General features: G+C 35.5%; 1 pseudogene; it reads right to left on the minus strand.

The window, feature by feature from the left end:
- Positions 1-2173: 2173 nt before the first annotated feature.
- LOC102832251 lies at positions 2174-11199 on the minus strand (annotated as a pseudogene).
- Between the last annotated feature and the right edge of the window lie 359 nt (positions 11200-11558).

Raw genomic sequence — 11558 nt, forward strand, 5'->3', positions numbered from 1 at the left:
CTTCTAATCATCTATTTCAAGTCAGCATTTCATCCTTCCTCTTTAGCTGTTCTACATTCAAGAGCAACTTTCAGAGTCTTTTTTGACATACACTTTGGTCCTTTCTTTCTTTCCTGTGTTTTTAATGACCTTTTGTTTTCTTCATGTTGATGTCATCCCACAACTTGTTTGGTCGTCAGTCATTATTGTTCAGTGCATCAAGTACATTTTTCAAATGATCTCTAAATTGAGGTGGAACATACTAAAAGTTTATTTTGGTTCTCACAGAGTTTTTTTTATTATTATTATTTCTTCATCTTCAACGTGAACTTACATATAAGCAATTGATCTTCTGTTGGGGAATCAGCCCTTGGATTTGTTCTGACTGATGATATTGAACTTTTCCATTATCTCTTTCCACAAATATAGTCAATTTGATTCCTGTATTTCCATCTGGCAAGGCCATGTGGATAGTCATTGTGTATGTTGTTGAAAAAAGTTATTTGCATAGAATAAATTGTTGATCTTATAAAATTCTATCATAGGAGCTTCAGTGTCTTTTATCACTAAGGCCATGTTTTCCAACTACTGATTTTTCTTTTTGGTTTCCAACATTCCATTCCACTCATCAATAATGATCAATAAATCTGGATTATATGTTTGATCAATTTCAGACTGCAGAATTTGATGAAAATCTTGAATAACTTCATTTTTTGACATTAGTGGATACATTTGAATACTATTTGTGTACACTGATTTCTTTGTAGGTATGTGGATATTATACTATCTCTGACAGCATTGTACTTCAGGAAATATATTGAAAGATTCATTTTGAGAATGAATGACACCATTCTTCATTAATTTGTTATTCACAGAACAGTAGATTATATGATTGTCCCATTCAGAGTGGCCACTAGCAGTCCATTTCAGCTCACTAATGACTGTTGTTGTTGTTAAGTGATGTGGATTTGGTTCCAATTCATAGTAACCCTATACATAATTTTTGAGGCTTTAAATATTTATGAAACAGAAAACCTCATCTTTATCCTGTGGAGTGGCTGGTGGGTTTAGATCACCCACCAACCTATACCAAGTCTACTTACAGTGCCACAGCTAATATTGATTTTTATGTGTTCCATTTCATTGTTGACAACTTCCAGCATCCTATGTTTGTGTTTTGTACATTCCCTATACCAATTATCAATGAATGTTTGTAGCTATTTCTTCTCATTTTGAATCCTGCTACATCCACAGATGATGGTCTCAAAAATTTTGTTGCAACTATATCATCATTGCCTACAAAGTAGATTAGTTGATACAAATATTATTAAAATGCACCCATTAATGCCAAAGAGGAAAGAATTGAAGATTTTTACCAAATTCTACAGTCTGATCAAACATGTAATCCAGATGCATTGATCATTACTGGCAAGTGGAATAAGGATGTTGAAACAAACAAGAAAGATCAGTAGTTGGAAAACACAGCCTTAATGATAGAAGAGATACAGGAGATCATATGATAGAATTTTTCAAGATCAACAATTTATTCACTGCAAATCACTTTTTTAAACAACATAAACAATGAGTTAAGCATCTGCAATGGTGACTTCAACTTTTACTCCAAACTCAATACTGATGGAAGTGATCAGTTTAACAATCTTAGAATGTATAAGTGAATGAGATGTTTGTTGGTTCTCATCTCATGGTCCCAGGTCTTAGAACTGTTGCCACAAGTTTTTCTTATTGTGATACTCAGAGTCTTGGTAGGCATCCTAACCAGTCCCTTCACTTTCAGGCTCTTCTCCTTTATTTACTACACCTGTTAATAATAATAACAACAAAAGGAGCTCTAGGAGTGTAGTGGTTATGAGTCAGGCTGCTAACCTCAAGGTTAGCAGTTTGAAACTACCAGCTATTCAATGGGAGGATGAGGCTTTCTGCTCCTATAAAGATTTACAGCCTCAGAAACCCTATGCAGAGTTGTTATGAATCAAAATGGACTCCAAGCTGCACTACTACCACCCATTAATAAATAAGGTGTTCAGCCTCCAAACCAGTTTCTCTTTGCGTCACCCACCTTTGTTTCCACACACACAAAAAGGATGGTTGGGATAGGATACAATAGAAAGAGAGAACTTTCCAGAAGCTGCTATTGGAGGGTACTGAAACTCAGAGCATCATGGGTAAGATGTTCTTATGTCTGATCAAATTGGAATGTGTACTCTCTGCCTCCTGAGTACTTCTGCCCAAATTCCTGCAGTACCTGGTTAGTGAGCACAGGAAAGCTAGAGCTGAAGAGGAAGCAGGCACGGGGCACATAACCAGTGAAGCCTGACATGAAGAACTTTGAAGGGTCTCTGTCTTCCATGGTATATGGTATATGCCTCTTGCTCTAGTTCAGGTTCCTTTTTTGCCTCCAGCTCTATCTCGGGCTTTGCTCTTGATCTTTTTTCCTGTCTTTTGCCCCCTTCATCTATTTTGGCAGTTCTTAACTCTGTTGTCCCCTGTGCCACTGAGTGACATCAATCAGAGCCTCAGACCAGACCTGGATGCAGTTCTTGGCAAAACTGAACTGTGCCTGTGGTAAAAATCATGTCTGTCCATTTGTGGATCATGTTGGAACCGATCCTTTCATGCCCATTCCTGAGAGATAGACTTCCCCTGGGAACCTCAGAACATCTTGGAGGCCAAATAGGAGGCAGAAGTGTATGGTGGGCAAGAGGCCAGGCTAGGCCAGGAGGACCTTGAAGTAGCTGACCACTCACCTGCCTGTAGGTCTAGCTCATACGGAACTGAAATATTGGGCAGTGTCCAGTTACTACTATATACACTAACTGGGGCTGTGTGTACTATGCCTGGGGCTGTGAGGCAGAGCCAGAAGATGGAAACAGGGAGTGACAGGATTTATTAGAGAAGTTAACTGGTAATAGGTTCAGAAAATGTTCAGAGCACAGTTATTCCAGTAAATTGATAAAATGTCCACAGGGCACATCTCTCCAAAATAAACCTCAGCCTGAGGCCCTTGGTTTTAGCTCCCATGGGTCAGCAAACCTAGCTCCTCCACTTTAGTGCCTGGAGGCACCCACCACATTGCATTTTGGGGTAGGACCAGGCAGTGTTTTGTGCTGTTGTGCAAAGTGTTGCTATGAGTCCTACCAATCATGCATCAATTGGACTAATTGTTATGCCACCACCACCCATACACAGAGTCTACATGTGACACATGTGAGTTTATGAAATTATGTTGGGAAAGTCAGTTATAAAATATCACCTTTTCTTGCAATTTATACACAATATAGATGTAATTATCTCTTTTAGAATTTTAAAAAATTGTCTTGCCTTTTCTGGAAATATGGAACAAAATCTGGATGGGACTTGAATTGTTGAGACCATTTTCTACCTTTTCTTACAAAAACAAGAAAAAGTGAATCTAAGCCTGAAAAATAGAAAATGCATTCCAGGAATATATATTACCATTTTATTCTATAAAGCAGATCATTCTTGAGTTCTTCAAGCTATTTTCTGATTAAGAAATAAAACTTTCTTAAAATTACAAAACAGTCATATTTACTTCACAGCAGGCAGCAGATTTTCAATTCAAGAAACTGAGTATCCCAGAGCAAAATTTGGCCTTAAAAGTGATCTAAAAGAGTGCAGAAAAGTGAAAATGAATATTCTGTGCCAGGCCATATGCTTTCCAGAATTATTTTTCTTGTCGTTTAAAGTCCCCATGATTGTTTACCAATGTTATAATTCTTGGGTCTTTATATAGATCAGAGAGAGAAAACATAAACATCTGCACTAGTTAGCTTGCAGTAACTATTATAACTCTCCTCTCTGGAAAATGATGCATTTGTATTTAAACAACAACAATAAAACACCTCTGTCCTTTGTAATGACCAGTTTTTCTAAGATGACAAGATTGTGTATATTCAGTTTATTGATCACAGAGGAAAAAAAAAACCCAACAACCCTCAATTGTATAATATTTTTAGGATGAGATAGGCGAATTAAAATGAAGCAATGGAAAATATTGACTCTAATTTAACAACAGAGTCAGAAAAGATTCTATTTATGTAACTGGCATTCTGCTATCATTTAGAGATAATTGATTAACTAAGAATCTAAAAACTATTCTAAAGAATTAAATTTTTAAAAAGGAGTTTTTGATAAATATACATTATTTTAATGTCATATAGTATTCAGGTTCATTTTCAATTCTTGTAGTCAATCAAATATTTACCAAGAAACATTTTATTGACTCTACAAAGTTAATATATACATATTGTTAATTATTGCTATTATTAATACTAATAATTTCTTAGCTCTGTTCTTCCTTTGATAAGACATACCAGAAAGGGTTGAAGCAGGAATTGATTTTAATTTATTATATAATTTTCATCAGGATAAGCTGTTCTAAATTAGCATATCAAAGACAGTAATTTGTTAATTGTTTCCAAATATATTTGGCACTTCAAGCCACCATACCTTTATTTATATCTGTAAATTAATTTTCTACCAATGTTTCAAGGAAGGGATAAAATGCTCTTTCTCCATAATTCATGCTATACTTTTGTATTCATGTATTTTTATGTCCCCAAACAATTTTGATGCAGTTGAATTATAGTGTAGATGAAAAATATTGTAAGTACCATTGACTGCTACAGAAGCAAACAAATTTATCTTGGATGAAGAACATCCAAAACACCACTTAGAAGTGAGGATAGCAAGACATTTTCTTTTGCACTTTAAAAATATCATCAAGGACATCATATTTGATAAGGTAGAAAGTCATAGAACAAGAGGAAGACCATCAAAGAGACAGATAAATGCAGTGTCTGCAACAATAGGTCCAAACAAAACAATTGTGAGAATGAGGCAGGTCTAGGCAGTTTCCTTCTGTTGTTCAGAAGGTCACTATGAGTCTGAGCTGACTGGATGGCCCCTAACAACAACAAACCATTTTAAAAGGAATTCTTGTGACAGAGTTGTTAATGCACTCATTTAAGAGCCAAAAGTTTGACACCTTTCTCCAGTGTGGTCACTAGTGGGTTCAAGTTATTGACCTTGTAGTTAGAAACCCAAGGCATTACCCACTATACCACCAGAGTTCCTCATTATAATAGAAGCAAGGTTTAAACTAAACAGAAACTACCTACCAATACTGTTACATTTTTTAGCATTTTATTTTGCTTTAAACTCCCAAAAAAGTTCTAGGAATGTCTTATCTTGACACATATACAAGGGACCTTCAAAAATTTCCTTTAAAAAAATAGAATAAAAAGGTAATGAATTTTCTTTATGAAATTTTTGAAGTACTTGTAAAATGAATTACATAGATGCAGTCATTTTGGAGGTTCTAATACCTTTGCCTTTTAAACCTGAAGAGGTCAATCAATGGCTTTTTACTGTTTTTAGTCTTTAATGCCTCAATACCCTTTCTGAGGCCTTCTGCACATAGTTTTTTCATTAAATTCCTTGAAATTTTTGTGCTATATTACATTGTGTGTGTGTGTGTGTGTGTGTGTGAGGACATCGAATAAATTATAAAGACATCAGTCTGTTTTAGTTATTTATTTTTTATAAGAAGGCATAGTTCAGATTTTTATAAATCCTAGAACTTTAGTATTCTATTTTGAATTTAGAAATATGACAGAACATTTGAGTACACCTAGTTTCCAGCATTCACTTACTTTAACTTTCTTAAATTATTGTTTACTCTCTTGAAATCACTTAATCCTTACACTCTTCAGTTTTCTGAGTTTCTAGGCATATCTTTCTTTAAAAAGTCATTTTTATTAGTGACTATTTCTTCACACATTGGTTACCTTGATAAGGAATTATTATAAAGTGGAGTGACTGAGATGGTTGTGCCTCCATCTCCTTTTTGTGCATTAGCCTGAGTAGACCACTACCCACTTACTACATCAATGATGTTAGGTGTCATCCAGTCATATCCATATCCATAAGCCAACAAGGAATACCATTTTATACACACATAGCAACTCAATGTAGAACAGAAAAGAACATTGCCAGATTCTGCACCGTCTTCACAATTCTTGTGTTGGAGTCTACTGTTGTGGTCACTATGGCTACCCATATAACTGAGGGTTCTCCTCATTCTGCTGACTCTCCTGTTTGCCTTTATTGTGGTAGATTATGTGCTGCCATGATTCTGGAAACAATGTCATAGGTATTTTAAATACCTGCAAGATCACTCAGGGTGGACAGGCTTCAGTTGAAGTTTCAAATGAAGACAGACTATGAAGAAGAAGAGACGATCTACTTCCTAATATTTTGTCAGTGAAAACATTTTGAATAGCAGTGGAGCACAGTCAGCACCAGAATATTGAATAGAAAAACTTTATGAAGAGCACCAGAATATTGTCAGATATAATACCGGACGATGAGCACCTCACGGTGGAAGCACTCAAAATATGATGGGGGGAGAACTGACTCTTCAAAGTAGAGTTGACCATAATGATGCTAATGTAGTAAAGTCTTTGGGACCTTCAGTTGTTGATGGGGTACAACTCAAAATGAGGAGAAAGAGTGGTAAAATCCATTAATAATCTAAACATGAAATGTATGAAATATGAACTAGGAAAATTGAAAATTGTCAATAATGAAATGGAGCACATAAACATGGATATCCTAGGCATTAGTGACCTGAAATGAATGCAACTGGCCATTTGAATCTGGCAATCACATGGTTTACTATGCCGGTAATGATAACTTGAGGAAGAATGGTGTCACATTCATCATCAAAAAGAACATATCAAGATCTTCTTAAAGCACAATGCTGTCTGTGATACGATAATATCCATAAGCCAACAAGGAATACCATTTTATACAATTATTAGTCAAATGTATGCACTAACCACTAAAGCAAGTGATGATGAAATTGAAGAATTCTACCAACTTTTTCAGGCTGAAATTTATCAAACATGAAATCAAGATGTATTGATAATTACTGGCAATTGGAATGCAAATGTTGGAAACAAAGAACAAGTAGTTGGAAAATATGACCTTGGTGATGGAAATGATACTGGAGACCACATGATAGAATTGTGCAAGACCAATGATTTCTTCATTGCAAATATCTTTTTTAAACAACATAAAAACGATGCCTATAGACATGAACACCACTGGATAAAATACACAGAAACCAAATTGACTATATCAGTGGAAAAAAGACAGTGGAAAAGCTCCTTACCATCAGCCAAAACAAGGCCAGGGTAGATGGAAGACCAGACTATCAATTGCTCACATGAAAGTTCAGGCTGAAGCTGAAGAAAATGGAAAAAAAAAAAAATCCTAAAGAGTCAAAATATGACCTTGAACACATCCCATCTGTATCTAGATGTCATCTCAAGAAAAGACATGATGCATTGCACCATAAAGAATGAAGACCCGAAGAGTTGTGGGATGACACCAAGAGCATCATACAGAGAATAAAACAAAAGGTTATTAAGAAGAAAAGAGAGAAAAAGCAGACAAAAATAGATGTCAGAAGAGACTCTAAATTTACTCTACAGAATAGAGATGCTAAACCAAATTGAAGAAATGAGGAGTTAAAAGAATAGAAAATTCTAAAAGGTAGCTCAAAAAACAAAGTCAAATATTATAATGAAATGTGTAAAGACCTGCAGTTAGGAAACCAAATGGTGAGAACATACTCAGCATTTCTCAAATTCAGGTAACTGAAGAAAAAATTCAAACCTTGGTTTATGGTATTGAAGGATTCTATAGGCAAAAAAATGAATGATGAAGAAAACATCAAAACAAGATGGAATGAATACACACAGTCACTGTATCAAAAAGAAATAGTTGATATTCAAACATTTCAAGAAGTAGCATATGATCAAGAGCTAATGACACTGAAGGAAGAATTCCAAGGTTCATTGAAGGCATTGACAAAGAATAAGGCACTAGGAATTGATGGAATGCAAATTGAAATCTTTCAACAACTTATTAAGCTTTAGAGACACTCACTCATATATGCCAAGAAATTTGAAGACAACTACATGGTTAGCTGACTGGAAGAGATCCATTTTTGTGCCCATTCCAAAGAGAGATGACCTAATGGAGTGTAAGAATCATCAGATAATATTATTAATATCCCATGCAAGCAAAATTTTGCTAAAGATAATTTTTAAATGGCTGTAACCATACATTGACATAGAACTTCCAGAGATTCAAGCTGCATTCAGAAGAGAATTTCTCAGAAAGAAGAGAATACAAAAATATGTTTACCTGTGCTTGATTGACTATGCAAAGATTTTCAATTTTGTGGATCATACAAGCTATGGACAGCATTACAGAGAATGAGTTTTCTGGAATACTTAATTGAAGCCTGAGAAACCTGTATGTAGACCAAGAAAGAGGCAGTTGTTTGGTCAGAAAAAGGGAACAATGAATGGTTTACAATTAGGAAAAGTGTGTGCCAGGATTGCATTCTTTAAAAATACTTATTCAGTATTTAGGCTGAGCAAGTAAACTGAGAAGCTGGATTATATGAAGAAAAACATGGCATCAGGATTGGAGGAAGACTCATTAACAATCTGTGATATGTAGATGAAACAACCTCACTTGCTGAAATCAAAGAGGACTAAGAACACTTACTGATGAAAATCAAAGACCACAGCCTTCTCTCCGGATTGTCCCTCAATGTAAAGAAAACAAAAATTCTCACTACTGGACCAATAAATAATATCATGATAAATGGAGAAAAGATTGAAGTTGTCAAAGACTTCATTTTGCTCCAATCAACAGTCATATGGAAGCAGCAGTCCAGAAATCAAATTAAGTATTGCATTAGGCAAATCTTCAGCACAAAACCTCTTTAAAGTATTGAAAAGCAAGGATGTCAGCTTGAGGACTAAGGTGCACCTGACCCAATCTATTGTATTTTCAATAACTCTGGTAGTGTAGTGTTTAGGAATTATGTTGCTAACTTCAAGGTCGGCAGTTTGAAACTACCAGCTGTTCCACAGGGAAAAAGATGAGGCTTTCTGCTCCCCGAAAGATTTGCAGCCTCGGAAACCCTGTGCAGGGTCACTGTGAGTCAGAACCGACTCAGCAGTACTTAACAATGACAACAACAACAATATGCATGTAAATTTTGGACAGTGAATAAAGCAAGACCCTGAAAGAGCTAATGCATTTGAACTATGGTGTTGGTGGAGAATATTGAAAGTAACATGCACTGTCAAAAGAATAAACAGATATGTATTTGAAGATGTACAGCCAGAATGTTCCATGGAAGCCAGAATCCCCAGACTTCAAACATATTTTCAGCAGGGACCTGTCCCTGAAGAAGGATTGGTAAATTGGAGGGTCAGAAAAATAGGGCTCCAATGTAGTAATAGTTGTGAAGTTGGTGTAGGACTGGACAGTATTTTGTTCTGTTGTGCATAAGTTTGCTATGAGTCAGTATTGACTCAGTGGCACCTAACATAAACAGCATCTATGGTACCAAGCATATGTTCTTTTCTAGATACTGGCCCCTCCTGTGATCATCACCAAAATACATGAGATGAAGTCTCACCATTTTTGCTTCTAAGGAGAAATCAGGTTGTACTTCTTCCAAGACGGATGCATTCATTCTTCTGACAGTCCATAGTATATTCAATAGTCTTTGACAACAGCGTTATTAAAGGAATCAGTTTTCCTCTGGTCTTCCTTATTCATTGTCTGGCTTTCTCATACATATGAAACAACTGAAAATACCATGACTTGGGTCAAGCACATCAGATCTTTTGAAGCAGCTTTGTCCAATGCAAACTTATTGTTTGATTCCTTCACTACTGCTTCCACAAGTATTGATTGTGAATCCAAGCAAAATGAAATATTTGACAATTTCAACTTTTCCTCTATTTATCACGATTCTATTATTTCATTGTGGGGATTGCTGCTTTCTTTATGTTGTATTGCAATTCTTACTGAAGATAGCAGTCTCTTATCTTCATCAGGAGATGCCACAAGTCCTCCTTGCTTTCAGGAAGCAAGGTTTTGTCAGTGGCATGTTGCAGGATTTTATATTGTTATTGTTAAGTGCCATCAAGTCACTTCCAACCCAGAGTGACCCTATATAGGGTTTCCAAGGAACAACTGGTGAGCTTGAACAGACAACCTTGTGGCTTAAATGACTTTGCAGTCCAGCGAATTAACCCACAGTGCCACACCAGGACTCGTTTTTATGAGTCTCCCTTAAATTCTGTTTCAATTTCTTCTTCATATAAAACAATTTCTCAGATTATTTGCCCAGCATACAGATTGAATAAATATAGTGAAAGGATACAATACTGACACATACCTTTCTTGAATTTTAAACTATTCAGTATCTCCATGCTCTGTTCAAATGACTGCTTCTTGGTCTGTGTACAACTTCCACATGAGCACAATTAAGTACTCTCTTATTCCTGTTCTTTACAATATTATCCATAGTTTGTTATTATTAAACATCTTTCTGCTATTCTCTACTTTCAGAGATGTCAGCAATGATATCCCTCATTCAACATCCTCTTCTGAAACCAGCTTGAATTAGTTTATTGAATGCCTTTACTTGGTTAATAAAACAAAAGTAAATATCTTTCTGGTATTATCTGTTATAGTCAAGATCCATCTGATGTCAACAATAGTATCTTTTTTTTTTCCATTTCTTCATTTATATCCAGCTTGAATTTCTGGCAGTTTGAATCCCTGTCAGTGTACTCTTATAACTGTTTTTTGTTTTGTTTTGTTTTGTTTTGTTTTTTATCTTCAGCAAAAGTGTATTTGCATATGATATTTCCTGAAGACTTGAGTAGTCCATTGGGGCACCACTCTTTGGAGTGGGCACAGATATGTATCTCTTCTAGTCAGTCAGCTAGGTAGTGGTCTTCCTGATTTCTTGACATAGGTGATTACAACACTCCATCATTTTGCTGAAACATTTGAACTAGTATTCTGTCAATTGAAATTCTGTCAATTTTGATAGGCTTTTTTTTTTTTTTTTTTTTTTTTTTTTAAACTAGAGTGTTAGAAATTCTGAGATTGATAATGTGAAAAAACACGGGCTATATTTCTTTAAGATTTTTTTTTTTTTACTACTGTTTTCAATGCAGCATGAACTTCTTCCTTCGATACCATCAGGTATTTATCATATGCTGTTCCTTGAAATGGTTCAATGTTGACCAGTTCTTTTTGTCTTTTTGGTACAGTTATTGTGTTGTCCATTCATCTTCTTTTTTTTTTTTTTTTTTTTTAAGGTTCTTTTCTTAACTTTTTATTGTGAACTGAGTGAAGGTTTACTTAGCAGATCATCAGTTTTACATTCAACGAATCATATATTACGTTTCATTACAATGATTGCAATCCCCTCCATCTACCATTAGTTAACAATATTCACCTCTGCTCATTTTAACTCTTGTATTCTGCCCCGCTAACACAGTTCTTTACATGAGTCACTAAAGGTGAGGTCAAGGGATGGGATGTTGCTGGAGGGTAAACTCACTTGAGAAGGTTTTTCTTAAAACGGTAAGAGTGACTGCTAGTCATTAATGGGGAAAGAAAAGACTGGAAATCTACAAGAGGCC

This window comes from Chrysochloris asiatica, unplaced genomic scaffold, assembly GCF_000296735.1.
Source record: "Chrysochloris asiatica unplaced genomic scaffold, ChrAsi1.0 scaffold00066, whole genome shotgun sequence".
Lineage (NCBI taxonomy): Eukaryota > Metazoa > Chordata > Mammalia > Afrosoricida > Chrysochloridae > Chrysochloris > Chrysochloris asiatica.